This window comes from Protopterus annectens, chromosome 13.part0 (assembly GCF_019279795.1).
Source record: "Protopterus annectens isolate FY-2018-M chromosome 13.part0, PAN1.0, whole genome shotgun sequence".
NCBI classification, from domain to species: domain Eukaryota; kingdom Metazoa; phylum Chordata; order Ceratodontiformes; family Protopteridae; genus Protopterus; species Protopterus annectens.
Window position 1 is genome coordinate 1332750440 of NC_056747.1, and position 22238 is coordinate 1332772677.

At 38.5% G+C, this 22238-nt stretch overlaps 1 protein-coding gene across 1 annotated transcript in view; it reads left to right on the top strand.

Annotated features, from left to right (window-relative positions):
• The window catches only part of LOC122788286 (sodium channel protein type 4 subunit alpha-like), a 1768016-nt gene that overhangs the window by 327889 nt on the left and 1417889 nt on the right, over positions 1-22238 (top strand). Inside the window, exon 2 of the mRNA XM_044055359.1 lies at positions 14878-14954. The gene's annotated coding sequence lies outside the window, so the exon portion shown is untranslated. The remainder of the gene's footprint in view (positions 1-14877; positions 14955-22238) is intronic.

A 22238-nucleotide genomic window follows, 5' to 3' on the forward strand; every position in this document is an offset into this window, starting at 1 on the left:
ATGGGTCCTAGATTCATTCAGCTTCAAAACTACTCCACTGGAATACAGATATTTATTTAGGATTATGCAGATAGATTGGATTAAGGGGATTATTCATCAGGTGTTAGTCAGCACCCTACTCTTTTGTGTTGTCTTGATTCCTCACCAGAGTTGGGGATGGAGAGGAGAAAAAGAGGTTAGGTATAGCTCTAAGAAAAGTCAGGATCAGTGAACAAATGTACTGCAGCTGAGTACTAGAAAAGGTGGAGCCCAAGAACCTTAGCAGCATTTATAGTGCACTAAAAAGTATAAAATCAATGAAGACTTGTCAAGCTGAGAATGAAAAGAAAGTGTAGCCATTTACATTTGAACAATAAATTGAAAGGCTCTGACAAGAAATGGAGGGCATCAGCCTGTCACCTAGGCTGGATGCAGAGGTTAAATTGCAGAGTTTAACTTCTGTTTATACAGCTGGAGTCACACTATAAGCAGTATAGGATCTAATAAGAGTAGGTGCTCAGTCTACAGTCTATCTGTCACCTAGGCCATGTGCAGATATGTGCAAATATGTGTGGTACAGTCTATGTGCCACCTAGGGCATATGCAGATATGTGTGCAGGGGTGCCAGATTTCTGAAGGGCCAGGTAGGGACAAAAAAGGTCTAAGTAAAGACCCAAAAAAAAGGTATTTCATTCATGTGGAACAGCAGGCAGTTCCGCACTAAGCAGAAGTGGCTCCAGTTTGCAACTTTTGAATTTTTGATTGGCTGGTATATCAACATATGAGCAATCAAAAATTCACAAAGCAGAGCCTCTTCTGTTCAACACAGAATGACCCACTATTCCACATTGAACAGAAGTGGCTCAGCTTTGCGATTTATGATTGGCCTGTATGCCAGTATACGAGCCAATCAAAAATCACAAAGCGGAGCCTATTTCACCAGGATTTCCAAAAGGCAGTGTGGGACTTGGGATTGGGCTGCTGATCTCTGGATAGTCCCACTCAAGTAGGGACGTCTGGCAACCCTATATGTGTGGTACAGTCTATCTGCCATCTAGATTATTGGAGTATAGAAAGCAGAGCTATTAGGATTGGCAATGAAAGAATAAGAGTAGAGAGTTTCTGGCAGAAATAGAGTATGTACACCCTGTATGTTACTTAGGCTTCGTGAAAAGGTGCAGTTTTATTTCATCCTTTCACATGAAGTGAAATTTGGTAATCTTCATACAAAGAATCTGAGGAAATATGATTTTGTTTAACTTTTCCATTTGCAGAGTACATAAGTTAATGATGAGCTACACCAAGTCTGTACTTATGAAGACTGGTTATTGTGCTGGCTCATTTCTTTTTCACCATGTTAATAGCTAGATTACCATGGTGGTCCAGTGGTTAGCATTGTTGCCACACAGCAAGAGGTTCTCCAGTTTGATTCTCTGCTGGAGAGCCTTCTGTGTGGAGTTTGCATGTCCTCCCTGTGGTTGAGGGAACTTTAAAAAAGACATGCAGGTAGCTAGCTGTGTGTGTGTGTGTGTGTGTGTGTGTGTGTGTGTGTGTGTGTGTGTGTGTGTGTGTGCGTGCGTGCCTGTGTGTGTGTGTGTGTGTGTCTGTGTGTCTGTGCCTTCTTTGAAGGTTGGGCGCTAGGCTGGCAACTTGACACTGTAAAAATCCAATGCTAATCATTAGCGGACTGGTGATCTGCTCTGGTGACACCTAACTGGGAAAAGCCAAAAGACTTAGTAGCTAGGTTGTTCTTGGCCTAATTATGCACACAGTTCAAACTGGCTAAGCTAGCAACATGTCTCATAAGTTTGCTACCAAGATTTCTTACCTGCCAGTCTAACTTAAGGTCCCTCAGAAAAATATAAATGGTATTCCAAATTGAAGACACCTCAATATGTACTTGCTATTGCCTGGCAATATTATGTATCATAGATATCACTGTATTGCTTGAATCACCAGTTTCACATTCCTCCAGTTATGAAATAGTCAAAAATCCTTAAATTTCAAACACTAGGCTTTCCCCAGAGGGTAACAATTCTTAGCTAGTTCCATGTCATCTAAGTTTTTATTTTTATTTTATTTTATTTTGTTTACCAGATTTGTCTGACTGGATTTAGCCAAAAACCTATTTTCAGTTTAGGCCTGGGGAGAAAAGTGCTGACATATTACAAATATTTTTAAATAGACATTCAGTAATATACATTAACAATTACACATACATGTGCTAACTGGATTATATTCATATGAAATAAATGCAACTAATGCAGTATAAAACATAGCAATGTGTCAGTAGATGTTGAACATTGAGCATTTGAAGAGGTGTATTAGTGAGGTTGTCATATAGATAAACCTCTTCAGAAAATGAAGAATTTATTTTTCTTTTCCCAGAGGCAGCTGAACTGGAAAGGTCAACAGCCTGAATTAAACCCTGAGTTAAGCCTAGTAAGTCTCTTATGTTCAAAGTTAGTGAGACAGGAGAAGAACTATGTCTAAATTTGTCTCCTTTTGGTAGGAACTTCTGAAGAAGCAAAGTCACTTTTGTCAGAAGAAGCCTCCCTAGGGATAGGTATAGCATTCCAGCTAAACATTTCCTGCCCTTTTTCCCAGGAATAACACGAGTGCCTCTTCCTTTCCCATCAAGGACATTCCAACAGCCACAGAGTATGTGTCAAACCTCTATTGCATGGCAGCTGTAGTGCCTATGTTACAGAGAGCCAAGGAAAAATATGAATGAACTGAGGAACCTGTAATGGCCACAGCAGAGTCATCCATCTGTGTCTGAAGCATGTTACCAGCTTTCTGGGGTGGCAAAGGATGTTTAGCAATTTTATTACTTTTGTGGCTGGAAGAAGGAAGAACAGAGGAGCCATTAGACCGTTCCATGGTTAAGCCAAGAAAGATGATTGATTCCCATGGAAGCCTGGCAGTAGTATTTCGTAAAACAGGAATTTATTAAAAATAGAACTTTTTTCCTGTAAAAAAAACAGTTGTCATACTAGTCGGGAAAAGACAACTGCCTATTCTTTAAATGGATGAGTATCTTTGGCCAACACATTTCATTTGATGAATTACAAATAGCCGAACTGAATTGCATGACTGGGAGGAGGCTGTACCACCCAGAAGGAGAAGGAGGCTGTTCCAAGGGAGGATGTGGAGTTACTGCGTGGAATATAGTTACACTAGGAAAAACATATGGTGCTTAGGAGTACTACATGCACACTATGGCCACATAAATTGTAGAGCTCACACGTACTACATGGATGTTAGCAGCAAAAACCAAATCAATCAGTATTGGATTCCTGGAGTGTTCCTTTTCTCTCTGTGTGAATACCTCCCAAATTTGTAGGTTAACAATGCTGAACAAACCCAAAACTAATGTGGGAAAGAGCACCACAGTCAGGGATTAACTTTACACAGTGCTCTTTACTGCATGTATGTATGTGTTGTAATACCTTTTCTTAGTTGTAGCATGCAGTGTCTGAAATATATGCTGCCTGAAATGTAAATGGCATTAATGAATGATGTCACTCCTTTCTGGACACACACCTTTGTCTTGCTTTCTGCGCTCAGCGTTAGCTATGTCTGACAAGCATTAACATGTCAACCACACTGGCAGACAGCGGTATAGCCCTGCTTCTGCATAGGAGATGGTAATCCTTAGTGCCTGGAGATGCTTGCTGCACACATCTCTCTGGGGTTAGAGGTGTGACTTCACATTGAAAGGTAAAACCCATCTTATTAAAGTCACTTACAGATTCCTGTACATTGGTGAAATTTCCCTGTAAAGAATGAAGACTTCAGTGGAGTATTTGTCCATCAGTTCGCAAAGGGATTACACTTCAAAGGAATACAGTGGAAGCGTAAATGTAGTAAAAAGTATTTTAAACACTTAAAACCTCCTCCAAAAGTAAAATAGCACAACGTTACCACAGAAAAATATAATCTGGAATAAGTTTTAGCAACTTTTTACCACAAATGTACAAAAGTGATGCTCCTGTTTAAAAAAATTAAAAGTCCAGTAACAGTCAATAAAACACCTTTTTCCTAGCTTTAAAATGAATATCTTGCAGAAAAAGTAAGGGGAAAGTTTTTTTTTCCAGAAGGGAATGAGTCTGCTCCACACCAGAACAGCATTAACTGACTGTTGATTCTCAAAATTCTGCAAGAGGATCGCTCATCAGTTGCAGGAAAGCTCTGAAGTGCTTGGTACCCAAACCTAACGTTTGAGTCAGCTCAAGCTGAGTAATGGTTTGGGTAAGTGGAAGGTGCCCTGAAGGTTTGCAAGCTGGTCAGCTGTCATATCCTTAGTTATACAGCTAAAGCTATTGCAGCAGCGATCATTATGATGAACATCCATGCCCCCTTCTCAACTGGCTCCAAATGTTTTCTCCATCTGACTGACTTAAAAAATCTTTGACATTTTTAACTTGTTGATGCACAATACATTTCCTAAATGGATGCATATTTATTCAGTGTTATCTTTTTAGCAATTTCTTAACAAGATTTTTTTTTACTTTACTGTTTACTTCAAAATAATCATTTGTTTATGAAGACACTTGATGATTTCTCTATATGTTTTTACTCAACACCTATTTTTGCAAAATGCATTAGATAAACTATAGTTATCATTTGCATGGGTAATCAACCTCACCACTGCTAAATTCCCTTGTTATTTGTTTTCTTTCTTTCAGCTCAATTTAGCCCTTAGCGTCTTGTTTACTTTCTTTTATGAATGTGCTGCATCATACTTCATGTATCCACTAGAGATATACTACCACTCTTCAAAGTCTGTTTCTCTGAAGAAGGACTTCATAAGCTCAAATGTCTGAACAAATTCTCTGAACCTATGGATTTTGTTTGACAGCACAAATCCTGTCCATTAATAAATAATCTGTTATTAAATCACTGTGTCCATACTTCAGCTGTTTACTCATTACTCCAGACCCTACAGACTAGTATATATATATATATATATGGGGTTTTAGTTTTATAAATAATTATTTTCTTTAAAAGACATTTCCTTGTGCAACAAACTATTGTGCTCTGTCTCTTTATGGTTATGGGTCTATAGTTATGCCTCCTTCCAGCATAGCTTCATTATCATCCTTACCGTTTCACTCAGTGTTTCCCCTCACACTGTTATTGGTTATAAACTTCAGAATACTATTTTATGTTAAAAGCAGTTAACAAGAGCCGTGCAGCATCCCTGTATCAAAAACAATTATTCATTCACTTATTCATTTGTGCTGCATGCCTGCTTTAACCAGGATAGGGTCATGGGGAAGCTGGGGTCTTTCCAGGTATTTACTACAGAGCAAAGCAGAGAATCTAATTCTGGAAAAGATGCCAGTCCATAGCAAGATGCATGTATAGACACACACACACACACACACACACACACACACACACACACACACACACACACACACACACACACACACACACACACACACACACACACAAACACACACACACACACTCACTCAGGCATACACAGCTGTGACTCTGGGAGAAAAACAGACCATTGTGCAAAAACACAGACATATAGAAGGATAGCACTTAAACTCCATATAGATAAAATCTAAACAGTGAAATCAAAGCAAGAGTTAGTTTAAAAAAGGTATTGAATATTTCTTACATCAGCATTCTCCTGAAACATTTTGTCATGTCTGCACAGGTTGCATTGTATGACTGATCAGGGGAAGTTCTGTGTTTTACTTTGATGCAGGTGGCTAAACACATGGTGGTGTGAATGTTGGCTCTATAAAATTGTCACTGTTGATGTGGCAGCCCAACCCCAGGTGCAAAAATGGGAAAAAAGGGTTGTGGATAGATAGATGCAATATTCACACCTTAAAGCTGACAAATGTAATGCCTTCAGTAGCCCATATATATTCTTAGCTTCCCGAGCATTTTTTTGAAACTCACGCTAAAAATACAAGCCAAACAAATGTAAACTGCTTGTGAACAGTTAAACTAATAAAAAGGTGCAAATAACAATGTGTTAACTAAAAATAAAACTTTTACAAAGACAGAAGTAAGTGCTTTCACAGTTTTTATATCAATATTGTAATATAGTATAATGCAGAAAACTCCAGAATTCCATTTTCTTCCGAATTTTCACAAACAGTTTTTCATACCTGGAGAAATCATACAGTCCTGGGCTGTTCTGAAAATCCAGAAACATTGGTAGATTTATTGCAGGTGGTGTACAAGGACCGAATGACAGAAGTCCAAACAGTGTTTGGACTCATAGATGGGATCCCAGTGGGTGTGCCTCATGGTTCAGCTCTAAGCCCACCCTTGTTCATTAGCAAACAGGTCAGAGAAGACAGTTTAACAAAGCTGCTGAATGTGGACAATGTGGCATTTCAAGCAGACCCTGAGCAGGAACTTCCACAAGTAAGAGGGGACTGAAATGGAAAACTGAAGGCACAAGGGATGAAACTGAATACAGATAAGACAGTCGTAATGTCAACAAATGGGGGAAATCAGATGAAGTTAAAAACTGAAACAGAAGGGAAAATACTGGAACAGGTTAACATCTTCAAGTATCTAGGAGGGGTGGTTGAGGTGAATAGAAGTCTGAATGAGGATATCAAAGCTAAAATCAGAGGGGTTGCAGCTGCCTGAGTGTCAGGGGTAGTGTATGGCAGAAGGATGTTGAGGCAGCTGAAAGGTAAGGTGTACAAAACAGGAGAGGTCCCAGTACTGAACCCAGTGGGACACCACTAGTAACAGGCATCTTGGTGGAGGTGGATTCCTTCACGCTAATGTCATGTGCCCTATCTGTGAGCCATTTGGCTAGCCATTAGGTAACACAGAGATTTATGTCTAAATCTGTGAGTCTGTCTATAATACCTCAGTGAAGTATTGTACCATATGTCTTTACCAGGGTGAGGTAGGCAGTGTGTACTTTTTTGCCCTCTTCCGTGGGTCTAGTGACCTTCTCAAAGAAGTTCAGCAATTTTAGTAGGCATGACCTGCCTTTGATGAAACCAAGCTGAGATGGGTCCAGTCTTTGAAGATTTCCTGTGTCTTTGTTTATCAGGTCCATGATAATTCTTTGCATGGCATTGCATACAACACTAGTCAAACTTATGGGATTATAGTTTCCCCAGGTCTGTTGATGGTCCCCCTTTGTGTAGAGGGATGTCTGTTATAGTCCCATATCCTTAGGGATGAAGCCTGTCTGTAGGCTGTGGCTGAATAGAAATTCTAGTGGGCATTACAGGTTGTGTTTCAAGCTGTGTAAGAGTAATCTTGGAATATTATCAGGACCCCTTGATGCATTGTTTCTTGTTTTGGACAGTGCAAAAAAGACCTGTTCTTTAGTGACAGTTTGAGGGCAAATGGTACAGGGTATTTCCTAGGGGTTAACTGGGTGTGTTAGGGAGTGAAATTGGAGCTAAATTTGTTGGCCAGCACATTTGCTACCTTCCCTGGTTCGGTATAGGAAGTTCCATTTACTGTTAGTTCAGCACACTGTTGGATGCTCGCTTTAAGGTTATGTACATAACTGAAAAATGCCCTATGCTATCCTTAGCCTGGGAGTCTATTTTTGCATCAAAGTTGGCTTTGCCGGGCTTGATTAGTCCCCTGAGTTGTCTGCTGAGACTGATGATGGAGTTTTTTGTCTTTTGGGCAGAGCTCTTTCTATTTTTTGACAGCATTTTCTTTCTTTTGTTGTATAACCGATTAATACTGGGGGTCCATCGAGGCAGCTTGTTTTTGGAGTTTGTCCTATGTTTATTATGGTTTCATACTGCTGTTTCTGTGCAGTTATTTATATGATTGTACAGGGTTTTCATTAACATATCTGCATAGGTACCACTTTCTATGAGTTGGGGGGGCTTGGAATTTAGCTATGCCATCACTTCATAGGATGTAGCTAGCCTTTGAAAAGTTCTACCTTACTGATTACTCACTTTCAGCAGAGGCCTGAGGAGTAAAGCTTCAATATAAGATACAAATGTGGTTTACCAGTTTTTCTGTGTCATTATTACCTTCCTATATATGTTTCTGTTTCTGTATGGATTCTAAAATGTCCTCAGCACTGAGTTCAGATTCTGCTTCCTATATCTTGGGCAACAGGCCGAAATTACAAATATTCCATACGTTTTCTAAAGTTGTTTGGTCACTTACTTCTAGAGTGTAAAGTTCTTCCACCATATACTTGTTGGACAGTATGTACACGTTTTATTTGAATAATTCAGTTTTCATGTTACTTCATGATTTTGTATTATGAAATGTACTTCGATTTTTAACTGTCCTTTTGATGAAAAAATATTAGCTTTATGTGCATAAGAAAGTATAATTTATCTAAGCATTAGACAAAAGAAAACAGTCAGGGTACAAAACTGTTACTACCACAAAATAATATCTTGTCACCACCTCAGAGACCCTACAGCATAATGGAATTTCACAACACAGTGCAAGTAATTCTGTTTTACAATCACAGTGCTAAAACATACTGAGATGAAGAACGCTGGTCAAGCAAAAAGACAACATAGGACAAATAAAATAAATAAAAAATAAGGGCTGTATTTTGCAAGCTCCCCTGTCCTCCACGATATTTACTTATTCTGACTCCTAACCGACACGCATTTATGGAAAATTTGTGTGACCTTAGTATTTATATGCACCTCTCTCATATTTTAGTCTTATGCTAGTTCTGCTTTTTCCTTTTTTAGCCCTGAGACTATGTTTGGGAGCGAATATGGCTCCCAAGCATAGCAAACAGTTCAAATAATTAAAACAACAGCTTTGATAAAGGCTTAACTTTTTATGCGTTTTTTTATTGCAAACACAGAGATAGATAAGGAGACAGCATTCAAAGTGCAGCTCCATAATCATCTTACACTGACAGGTGAACCAAATTTATTAAAAACACAACCAGAACTATGCATTTTGGTGTGTTTACTGCCAAAGCATATCTACACTTAGTATTGTAGTAATGATAAAGTGAGTAAAACAGTTTTTTAAGAAGTTTTATAAATGTTCTCTTTCAGCAACAGCTTGGTGTCCCCATATCTCAGCACTGCCTAACAGTCTTAAATGTCAATTTGTACATCATTGCTGAATCATTTCAAGCTTATTACTGAAGTGTAAGCAAGTTTTTAGCATGATAAAGTTAATATATACTTAAACTGGGTTGTTATGTCAAAAATAACACAATCCATGTTGCTTGACAAATGTTTATTATTCCTCCATTAGAATGAGAAATGGATACTCCAGTTTAAATAGTTTAATATTGCATTCTAAAAAAGCAGATATAACTAGCTATAGTTTTTGTGTTTACTTATTTATTTCCATTTGTTAACCTGGTTGTAGCACTGGTCCAAGGACCCTCTTCAGTTACGGCCCTGGAGATTTAGGCAGGACAGAAGCATATCAGTATACAATGTATAATACATTATGCATGGCAGTTTAAGATGATATATAATAGCATTACAAAAGCAACACTTATGTAAAAAGATTGAGCACATACAGCTTGAGAAACATTGTGTATTCATTGTTTTCTACTATGTTCTGCAGTAATGCTGTTTCTAAATTTTCAGTGTTGTACTGTCGGTAAGTTAGAAATATAATTCAGTCTACACATTTCCATCTTTTGGAGTGCAAAGTTAGTTCTAGAGTTATTATGTACATAGAGGTTCACAGGTAGTTCTAGGCATGCAGTCAAGAATTCCTTTAAAAAGACCAGCCCAGTTTCCGGATAGCTTCATGGCATTGTCTGCTTAACTGACTTGCTCAAAGTCACACAGTAGGCAAAGGAAAGACGAGGGAATCAAACTCTGGACCCAGGAAGGAGCTTGTTAACAACCTTAATCCTCTGTGTGAACTGTGACATTTACATACATTTTGGAAAATAAAAGTCAGAAATCATCAGGTAAAACAATTCCATATACACAACCTTATATGGACAGATGTGTGTCCCCTTCTAAAGTTTGGTTTGTTGAGTAAGCCCCATTACTAATCCTGCTATAATAAAGCAATTACAGCTCCATTTGCTTCCATTAGATGTTGGTTTAACTGCTTTTTATATTTGGCTAGACCAGTCATATGTCTAAGTATTTCAGGAAGCATGTTCGAACCAGCTGGCTCAGTTTTGGTGAAAGCTTTTTCACAGCATGCTAATGTTTATGGATGTCTGTGTAAGGTGACATTTGCAAGGTTTATAAAGGAGTATGGACTACTTTATATTAGCAGATTGCACCTCTGAGGGGGTTTGGAGTTATCCTGCAGAAGCCTAAAGGTAGGGGTGCTTAACAGGAAGGAGGCTCTGTCTATGATTAGTAGCATTTGGCTCTTTATGGTGTTGTGCGGCGATGTTCAGTACATGGATTAAGATGCACAAATCTTAGAATTGTGTTTACTATTTTTGAAGTGCCATGGTGATTTCTGCAGAATGAAGCTCCATTAGTTGTAGTGCGTATTTTAACCTAGGTAGCAGGATGTTGATAGCCAATGCTTGCTTGGCTTCCAGTATCAGTAAGTCAAAATCTTTTTTGCTACTTTTAGGTGCTTGAGTACTTCTTAAGCACTGGATAATAACTGTCCCTTAAAAAAATACAGCTTAATTTTTTAAAGTATTCCATCAATAGCTGCTTTAGTATGACTTATAACCTTGTAATTAAAATATAATGCATGCAAAATACCGGTAAAATTCAAATAAATACACTCAAGTTCTTTTACAGCTGATAATATGAAAATTTATGTAACAGTGATCGGCTATGTTATGTCATGAATTATATCTGTAAGTTCTCATGCCTAGCCCATGGATTTAGTAACAAGTGAAAAATAGCACTACGTATGAATACATTCCAACCTAACAAAACTCACAATGCACTTTGGGTTACTTCCACAGCACATTGTGAAATTTAAGCATGTAGGTATAGATATTTTAATTACTTGAAGTGATTACTTGAGGTATATATATATATATATATATATATATATATATATATTTATATATTTTCCTCTATATCTGTGTTTATACATATTTCTATATGTTTGTGTGCATATACGGCTCTAGGACATTTCACTGAAAGCACATTTCACTGAAAGTCAAATGACTGTGCACAAATCACTGAAAGCTCAATTCATGGAAACTCAATTCACTGAAACACATTTCACTGAAAGTTATATATGGCCTTTTCCCTACTGTTGTGCAACCCTGGAGTTAGTATATATAGTAAGGGGAGGTGTGGAGGGCGTAGCCTCCCACATATTTTGGATATATATTAAGTTCAGAAAAGAGGAATTTATTGGAATTGCAAGTATCCATGTATATAGTAATAGGTGGGGGGTGCCCCCCTTACTATACAGCATCATTGTAGAGGAATAACACTTCTCTCACCATGCCATTCCTTCCTCCTCAACCTAAACATTGCCCAGCATATCTGGGAGATCAGTCTGCCAACATTATTTAAAAATGAATAACATTTCTGTCACCGTCGCCCAGCTTCATGTCATTATCTTTTTCAAAATGTCCCTGCTGTGTTTCTCCCTTGAAGTTCAAATACTAGAACTTGTAGTCTACAATCCAACAAAAAAACAATCTCTTTCACATGCCCTCACACTTACATTTGAATGTCGTGAGGTCAATAATCTTGTGACCTCACAGCATTTAAAGTGACATGAAATAGTTAACTGAAGCTTGGTCCCCCAGAGCGCTCGCTGTTCACTGGGTGCATTTTTCTTTTTCTCTTGTAGGGGTGCTTTATTTATTTATTTTTTAGAGTAAAAAACATTGCTCTAAATAAATAAATAAATAAATGGGGAAACAGTGCCCTACAAACAAGCAGCAGCACAGTGCCTTAGGCAGTTGCCTACGGATAAGGTTGGCCCTGCTTTCAAGTTTACTTCAACAACCAGCAAACCATTAATGGAAGACTAAAAACTGGTGCCCCCCAAGTCTCTGTTCTAGGCTCATTACTGTTTTATTTATTCATTAATTACATTACTCATGACTTACCTTAATGGTATCTTACCTTCTTCGCAGGTAATATTTTACTAGTACAGGCAAACAGATGTCCCACAGTACTGCATTCTCGGTTCCTGCAATCCTTCCCTGATCTTTGTCACCTGTCTGAACAGAATGAACTCCAAAATACCCTCTTGACTTCCTGTCCTTACTGTCTTAGACAATAACAACCATATTACTACTTTTGTAAATGTGTACAAATAATTATGCATAACCCTTGACTCTGTTAAGCTTTACAACAATATCAGTAATAACTTATGAGAGGTTTAGTTATGAGAGGACTTTATCACATCTTCTATCTCCTACTGCCCATAAAGCATTGACCAAAAATGTCCTTCTTTTTAAACTAGACTGCTGTCTTTTCACAATCTCTTTATACTCTCTCTCTCTCTCTCTCTCTCTCTCTCTCTCTCTCTCTCTCTCTCTCTCTCTCCTTATAGCATTCATTAACTACAAATCAGTGTGACTAAAACAGCCAGATTTGCCCTACTTGTTGATGCTTGGTTATACCAAAGTAACCTTCTAATTAACACACATTGGCTACCCATTACTGAAAGGTCCGTTTATCTTCTATGCAAATTATTATATAAAATACTAAATGATGGCTACTGTCAGCTCTGAAAAGAAAACCCCCGGTCAGATAAGAGCCTTACTCCCTAATGAATTCTCCGAACTTAATATCAGTTACTGCTCCCCATTTAAAATGGTCATTGGTAGAATAACCTTGTCATGAACATGTGCAGCTTTCTGGGACGAATTATCAGCTGAAACAAGGCATCAAGATACTTTTTTTCCAAGATTAAGAAGTCCGTTTTTGACTACCTCGTCAAGGAAGTTGCATTTAAATGCTTTAGTTTGACACTTAACTCTTCTTACACATATGTTCACTTCTCAGTCTCTAAGCCTATATCTGTAAATCTCTTTTTTTGCCTCATTCCCACTTGAGTTTTTTTTTTGTTTCAAGAAAATTCAATTTTAAATAAATTTTGTGTAGCCAAACTTAATTGCAATGAATCTAAACTGATAAAACCTGATGTACACCTGCTACTTTATTAGAAATTTAGGAGAACTGCATAACATTTTACTTTATAAAACCTGTATCTGAACTTTCTGAAATTTTGCAACTATGTAAACTTAACACTCTATCATATTCAAAGTGTATAACTTAAGTTTACTTGCACCGTGTATTGTATCTGAGCCCAAATTGCACTGAAAAGGGTATTTGGAATATTCCATCTTCCCAGTTACCAAATAGCAAATAAATAAATAAATGCAAATAAAATAAAAATAAGAAGACTTTGTACCAAAGTACCGAGGGAGATAAGTGCATTTCCATATCTTGACATTTATAAGAATAATTTTGATATCTGCATTAGGGGCAAACAAATATCACCCAGTACTGTTATCTGTGTTCCTCAAGAGCCTGCAGGCCTGAAGCTTGGAATGCTTTACACATGGGCTTATGTACATAGCAGGTGGTGCTATGACAGAACAGGGTCCCAGAGCCACTGCCGTATGCCATGTAATCCCTGAAAAACAAGAGTTGTGTTCTCTAGCCTGGCTAATTTTTGAAGTTGTAGCCAAGGTCTGGAGAGTGCCTAGGATGGAGGCATGAGGACTACATCTTTATTATCTGCAGACAATGATGCTGTCCTGTTAGTGTTGAGTGACTACAGTCTCTAGTGTGCACTAACCAAGTAGATGATAAATCAACCACCTGGGTCTTAGCAAATTTGCACAAAGGGAACCATACTCCACATTGGCTCTATTTCTGTTCCTCAATTACTACTATTGAGTATGGACTATTGGATGAAAATTAGCTCCTCTAAGCCAGAAGTGAATGTTCTTTCATAGAGGAGAGTGTCTTGGTCTATACAGGTAAGTTAGCAGGTGCAAAAGTATAGAAGATTGAGCATCATGCAGGCTTATTCATGACTGATTGTAGATAGGATTGGGAGCATTACTAGCAGGAGGATATAGCCACTGGTGTTGTGGGTACCTTACCAAATTGAGAAGATGAAGTCAGAAGCGAGTCATAGGATGTAGCTCAAGGTCTGCCAATCTGCCAATGTTCCCATTCTCACCTTCAGCCATAAGCACTGGTACTGAATGAAAAAATGGGATCCCACATACACGTGACAGAAACTGGGGGTTTTCACACAGTAGCTGGCTTCACGTTTTGTGATACAGCTACAACCTCAATAATCCAGAAGGTTTTCTGAATACAGTTACATCTCCTCTACAGTCTTAGGTGGGTTAGTCTTATTATGTGATTGCCACTTTGGGGCCGCCCACCTGAGATGTATCAGACATGGCTCAATGTCAGGAGTCACGTGGCAGATCCAGGACACATTAAAATAATTACATCTCTCAGTTTGCCTGACAATGGCCAGGGATCCCAAAGGATTAAATGAAGATTGTTGCTATGTATAGGGAAACACTCTTGCTCAACTTACTATGATACACCCTTTACCAAAACAAGCAGTTTAGACAATGGATTGATGGATGGATGGATGTATGGATGGATGGATGGATGGATAGATGGATGGATGAATGGATGGATAAACAGATGGATGGAAGGAAGGGTACATGATGGCAGATCTGATAAAACACAACTATATATCTTCTTTCAAATAAAAAGTCAGAATTGATAACTATCATGATGAATTAATAAGTCTAAACAGATGCATGACATATACAGCACTGCATGCTTATTTTACAGACACACTGTGGGTGTAAACTGAAATGGAAATCAGAATCAAAGCAACATAGCCATTTTTATAATTGTGGCACCACAGTCATTTTTATAGTTGTGGAATTAACGAGTCATGCCACAGCTCCATTTGCACAATCCAGCTGCAAGTTTAAGACCTATGTGACCCAGGTTTTGTCTTTGATCTCCTGTACAGGTGTGCTGACCCTTCATCAGTGCAAACAGAAGCAATCAACAGTGACTGACAAATGATCAAAACCATCTAATCCAAAAGTAAGTTATGGGGAAGGCTTTCTTTATTAGTATCCAAGTTAGTCAAGAGATGCCTTTTATACTTCGCATTATGGTGAACAGGAAAGGTGGTTTGATGGTTAGAGGCATATTTTTATTTATTTATTTATTTATAGATTGATACAGTGCTTAATCAGCCATCTTCAGATCTAGGGGCTTTGCTTTTGTCTTTTGATTTGACAGATTTAGAAAAAAGTTCAAAGTCAAGTTAACAATGATCTCTATTCCAAAAGTAAGTTATAGAGAAAAGATTTGTTTATCAGTAGGTGAGTCAACAGATGCCTTTTATACTTCATATTGTGGTGGGCAAGAAACACTGTTTGCTATGAAGGAACATATTTTACTCTCTTATTTAGCCCTCTTCAGATTCAAGGGTTCTGTGTTTGCCTTTTGACTTGTCAGACTTAGAACAAAACATAAACCAAATCAAAATCATTTACTGATAGCAAAACATAAGGGTTATTATATTTATAGCTTAATACACTGGAAGGAAATGTGAAAGCCTTTAGAATGCTGCATTTTATTTATTTATTATTTATTTGCATTTGTTTACCAGGATTGTCCGACTGGACACTAGGTGTCCTTTTTCAGCAGAGTCCTGGACAGAAAAGGTCCACATGTTACAGAGTATTTTAGTAACTATAGTTAAAAAAAAGTTTGACAATGCTAACAATAGTTATAGAATTAACAATTGTTCAGAGAGTTTGAGCAGTTATCAGAAAATTAAAAATGTCAAAATTCAAAGTAAAAATAGTTAACAAGGTTTAACACTGCTTAACAGTAGCATTGCAAATTAACAATGGTCAACAGAGTTTGTTAGCAGCAAATTGTTCTCAAAAACATAGCAGTTATACATAGGAATAGTATATATACAATCAACTTAATAGAGATGAGATTGTACTAGATATGTACATTGTGTTCAATCTGCCTGGGGGTGTAGTTATAAGACTGTGGAAACGTGTTTGGTAAGGAGGACTGGAGTAATGGGCTGGAGAAGGATACTGACTTATCAAAGGCCTTCAAAAGGACTATTGCCAAAACAAACACACATTAAAACGTTTGAGCAGCGATAACAATAGCAATTCATTTCTAAGAGTGTGATCCTGAGTTTATGTTCTCTGAAGAAAGGCTGAAAAGGAAAAGGAAACTTGGTAATACTTGGCACAACTACTAAGTAAGAATATGGAACAATATTTTGATATCCAATTGTATGTTTGTGATTGTTTATATACATTTCATAAATCCTTCTGTAAATGTGGTCTCATATACTTTAAAAAGAATATTTGTAACTTTGTGCACACACAGGTTATTTTGAACAGAAGAAAGGGAAATTGGCTCAGTTAAAATGGCCCACAAGAGCAGCTAGCCTGGTACTTGCATATGAAATTATGAACCTATGAAAATGTTTCATAATAATGAGTAGAATAACCATTTGATCTTGGTAATTTGTTTAATATTTGTTTATTTATTACAGATATAGGTTGGTCTCAAGTAATTTCAGTATCTGGGTAATGCCACTATTCTGAAACAGAAGGCACATGCACTGGAGTTAAATGCAGAATGAAACATCTGAAAATAGATCTCTTTTTCATAATATATTTGCTGAAATAAATTAAAAAGTGGGTTGAACATCATACTGTTTAGAATAAGGCTGTCCACCTCTAGAAAATTTGTGATATAAAGTGCAGTCGCACAAGTCCTACTTACCTGTAACACTTAAGTATTCTGCCTCAGTAGCACATGAGTTCAGTGCCTGCACAAACTCATGCTGACAGCTTTCTGGAGCTCAAAATCCTCTCCTCTGACTCTCCGTGACGGGAAGGAGATCCTAACCCCTGTCACAGAAAGTCAGTTGGTCAGGCTTTTAGTAGGAAGAACAAAGAAGGACCAGAAGCAAGAATGGCCTAAAACCAATCAACCAACCAATTCACAGCCAAAATAATGCACAAACACAAATAACCAAAGCCAACGAACAACACAACAAAGCTGGATACCATTGAACTATATACAAAATAAGGGTGATGATGCATGTATGCTGCCCCTGAGGCAGTGTGAAATTCAAACATCTGCTGTTACAAGTAAGTAGGTCTTATTCAACTGTACTATGTTCATCATTTGCACTGCCTCAGTGGCATACGGGTAGATTAGCAAACCTTACCTTACCTGGGAGGAGAAAGGTTAAGGATACAGGAGCCAATAGAAAACAGGTCTTGCAAAGGCTGCTCTGGAATTTGAGAAATAATCCAATTTGTAGTGATTTGCAAAGGTATAAACAAAGAACCAGGTTGCTACCTCTAGAACACATCTGGAGTTCACTTGTTTCCAATGTGCTAGAGAAGAGGATAAGGCTCTGGTGGAATATGCTTTAACCTTCCCTGGAATAGATTTTCCATGGTGGGAGTAGCAAAAACAATAGCAGAGGACACCAATGATCATTTGTTTGCTTAGAGACAGGTTGACCCTTCTTAGCCCTAGACATGAAATAAACAGCTATCCAGCTTTCATGAAGGGCTCATTTCTTTCAAGGTAGAACCTGAGCTGCCTGTCCACATCTATGGCATGCAGAATCTGCTCTGCCTGGTTTTTATGTTCTAGAAAAAAAAGCTGGAAGATTGACGGCTAGATTCAAGACAAATTCAGAAACAACTTTTGGCAAGAAAGAAGGATAGCCCATAAAAATGTCCCACAGAAAATCAGATACGGTTGTCCCACAATGAGAGTTTGCAGCTCAAAAACTCACCTTGCAGATGTCAGAGCAATATGTAAGACAGTATTCCAAGTGATGAACTTCAAAACAGGCTGAAAAGCAGATTCAAAAGGAGGCAAAGTCAGTTTTTCAGCAGCAAAGTTTCGATCAGAAGGAGGAGGATTTTGCTTTTGAGAGGGTCTCAAGTACAACATTCTTTCATAAACTTTTAGACCACAAAAAGATATGACAGAGGGGGAGCCATGGGCATGAGACGACTAGTAGATGACCTCGATAGATGCATAAGATAAGCCATTGCTGAGTAGCTCACACAAATATTTCAAAACAAGAGGGCTAGACAGCATATTGGCCCTCTGATATCAGTTACGCACCACTTGAAAATCTCTTCAACTTGGATCATGAGTTGAGTCCCACAGGGTTCGGTCCTGGGTCCTCTCCTGTTTGGCATCTATTTCTCTGAAGTCCAGGCCAACATGAAGGGACTCTGGCTGACAAAGGTCACAGATGATTGCAAGTTGGGAGCTATTATTAACTCCCCAAGAGATTTTGACATCCTACAGAAAGACCTCAGGTGTCAGAACCATGGCCTTAAGCTCAATGCTAAAAGATGTGTTGTCATCCCCTTTGGGAAAAACCCAGTTCACATGAATTACCACATCAATGGTAGTCCACTGAACACAAAGGGCATTATAAGACATCTGGGAACACAGGTTGACAGCAACCTCTCTTTTGACCCCCACATTACCATTGTGGTCAGAAAGTCCTTCTGTTTGGCACATCACATTACTAAGGATGTTGCATCTAGGAAGAAAGAGGTCATTGTCCCTCTCTACTCTTCCCTCATTAGACCAATCATAGAGTATAATGCCCCATTTGGCATGTACCTCACTAAACACCTGCAACAACTGGAGAGGCCACAAAAGTACCTCACAAAGAGGATCCTAGGCCTTAAACACTTGTCCTATATAGATAGACTCAAAAAACTGTAACTATTCTCTGTCTCATATAACCTACTTAGAGGTGATCTCTGCTTGACTTGCAAAGCCATGTCTGACCCAGCTCTGCTAGAAATGCTACATCTGAAGAAATCCCAATCCCACCACATCACACGCTCCAGAGACTGCAACCTCATTACCACAATCAACAGAACAAGCTGGAGGGACAGGCTAATAATACAGAGACTGCCCATGCTATGGAATAGACTTCCCATACATGTCAAACAGAGCACCTCACTGGCCCTCTTCAAGAGAAATCTTGATGAATGGATGGGAAATAGAAAATTCACTCCGGGGATCACTCCAGTGGCTCTACTCGACAGAGGCACTGGGAACTAAGGTCGGGTGGCACGATGCCAGGGTAATTCTATGGGCTAGACTTGTAAAGGCTCCAGGGCCATTAACCTAGTACACACCTATGTACCTATATATAAGATATTCTAGTTGCATGTTTTCTTGCCTCCTTCAATACCTGCTCTACATACCTAAACGGTATCAAAATAGAATTATCCAGGCTGTCAGAAGCAATTGCTCTAAGGTGGGGAGCACCAGTTGCCCCTGACACTGTATGAGCAGATCCAGAGTGTGAGGAATTTGTAGTAACTGCCCTTAGCAATTCCATTAAAATGGAGAAGCAACTTTGCCTGAGCCAAAAGGGGATCACCTCAATGATCTTTGATAATTCTTTCTGAATCTTCAGAAGTACCTCGGGTATGAATAGAAAGGGTATAAATGCAAGGGAATGAGAATGCTTCTGTCCTCCAGGTATGGCTGCAAGGATCTCAAACAGAATTTTTCCAACTGTCTGTTTTGAAAGGAGATGAATGACACTGTTTGAAGTGTCCCCCACATCTGGACCAAATCAAGGCAGACCTTTGTCCTGAATTTCCACTTGGGAGGGTCATTCTAGGATCTGCTTAGCCTGTCTGCCACTAGGTTTTCCTCTGATAGAATGCACAAGCCTGAAGAGTCAGAAAATGTTGTAGAACCAGCTTACAGACCGTCATTGCCAGTCATCAAAGAGGGTATTATCTTATACTTTCTTGCTTGTTCTGGCATCACATAACTATGGTGTTATCTGTGGTCAATAATAGGGGACCTAAAGACCATAATTAGTGAAGAACTTTAAGGTCTGAATCATTGACTTTTGTCTTCAGGTAGAAAGGCCATGCTTTTTTCTGTGCCCATCATGCACCCTAGGAAGGCAATTATTTGTGAGGGTGCAAGGCAGAACTTTGTAGGTTCAAATAGAAGTTGGGACCACTTGATGATAAACATCATTCAGATGTAAAGTCACCATGAAACAGTGATCTGAAAGAAGAGGTGGGACCGTTTGAAGGGTGAGCATTTTTTATGTGGGTACCTTCAGAAAAGTATTTATTTACGACAAATCTAACACTGGTCTCCACAATAGTTTTTTTATGGGTATCAAAAAGCTTCTGGTGTTTAATCCTTTTCCTTGTTGTGGTGCAGGAGCTGGTTATATAACTCCTGCTTGCAACAGAGAGAACAGATGTGTTGGTCTGGAGGGTATGGGGGAATTACCCTGAAGGAAGGAGGTTTCTCTCCACTCTCCATATTCTCACTGAATAACTCTCAGTAGCCATTTGTTTGAGACTAACCTGAACCACCTGTTTTTATTAAAGTGCTAAAACAAAAGTAAAAAATATAGTAACGTCATCTCATAAACAAATTACCTTTATAATAAGCTCTGAAATCCTTTGGGATGTGGGAGGAAACCGGAGCAACCAGAGGAAACCCACGTGACCACAGGGAGGATATGCAGACTCTGCACAGAAGGCACCCCAGCCTAAATTAGTTTGCCTTCCCAGGTAGAAGGAGACCCCTTAACCCCTTGGACCCTAATACTTTATTTATTCCAACTTAATGGTCATACAGCAGTGGGAAAAGTCAAATTCCATTAGCACTAAAATTGGCTCTCAGCAAATTTGCTTCATTTACTTCACAGTATTGACAATTACTGAAAGAGAACCTGAACAACTTATAAACTTCCCTAACCCTATATCAATAAAGAAGACAAATCACACAGTCCCTAAACTATACACACAACCCAACTTAATTTGCTGCCATTAATTTTTATTTACAAAAAAAGAAAGAATACTAAAAATAAGCAGAATAATGTCCTTTGCAGTGAAATGGTGATACTTAAATATAATAACAAAAAAAACTGATGTAAAATATATAAAATGGATGCAGTCTAACAAACCAAAACAAACAAAATATTATTAAAGAAACAATCTCCACTATATTAAGGATGGTGACACATTATCAAATATTTCCATAAAAAGAGTAAACACTTCTTCTGGAATGAATATACATACCTAAATTTTAATACAGTCTAAATTTCTTAAGTATTCTGTTCAATAATAAAAGAAAAGTAAGACAAAACAAAAAAAAATCAGACTTCATGTACGACGACATCGCACTAGCTGCACAGATTCCACAGTGCTGCATCAGAAATGTGTTAGTAACTGGAGAAAAGTATTATTAGTGGTGAATATTAGCCTAATAAGATATTAGTTGAAAGATGTAGTGAATGAGTCACAGAGCAAAATGGGTGAGCAAATGAATGGCAATAAAACAGGACAACGATTGGAGATGGCTACACAGGAGAAAACTCCTCGGGAGCAAGTTACTTTAGAAGTCGTATGGAATGAGCTGAAAGATGCAAAGAAATCACTGATGGAGAATCTTGCAAACATGAACAGCAGTTGGGAGATGTGGTAGAGGGCTTAAATGAGCATGCTGTGGTTTTACAAGAGTCACATGCAAATACCGAGTAGTTAAAAGTGACAGCTGATGTAGCAGAGGTCAGTCTTGTTATCCTGAAGATGAAGCCGGTGAACTTTGAAGACAGGAATGTCAAGGTAATGGGGATAGCACAGCAGTATGAAGGCAGAGACTGGCAGTGATTAAGTCTTTGTTGGAGAACTGGACAGGTATTCTAAAGTCAGACTTACATATTAAATGGGCACATAGCACTGCATGGCATCCAGTGTAGGAAAGTCAGAGGTGGCCCAGACTGATAATGGTCCGTTTTCAAATGCTTAATAGAGAAAATCGTAAGGAGAGTTTGGAAACCGGGGAGAAGAATCAAAGTTGCTGATCGTGCAGTCTGCAGACCAGCAATTTTATTTTGAAATGGGGAAGAAGTGAAATCCATTTGTCCTGGTGATTTGAGTATGTTGGGAAAAGAGGTATCTGATGGAGACTACTGTATGCAGATTTGTTCCCTTTTTTTTAATGTGGTTCAGAAAAAAAAAAACTTTTCCACAGCAGAAGGGGCTCTAGAGTACTGTCTGATCAAAGAATGGAGAAGGCCATTATGGAAGACCAATGAGGAAGTGATAAGACAGTGGGCAGTGAGCATGAGCAGATCGAAGTGCACAGGAAATGGGATACCTCTCACTTTTCAGGAAGCAGAAAATAAAGGAAGTACATAGAGGAAGTTCAACATAGGCACAGAAGAAAGATGGAGCTTGAAGGAAGGGGAAAGAGCAGAAGAATAATTGATCATTGTCGATGAAGAGGACCTTGGTTTGG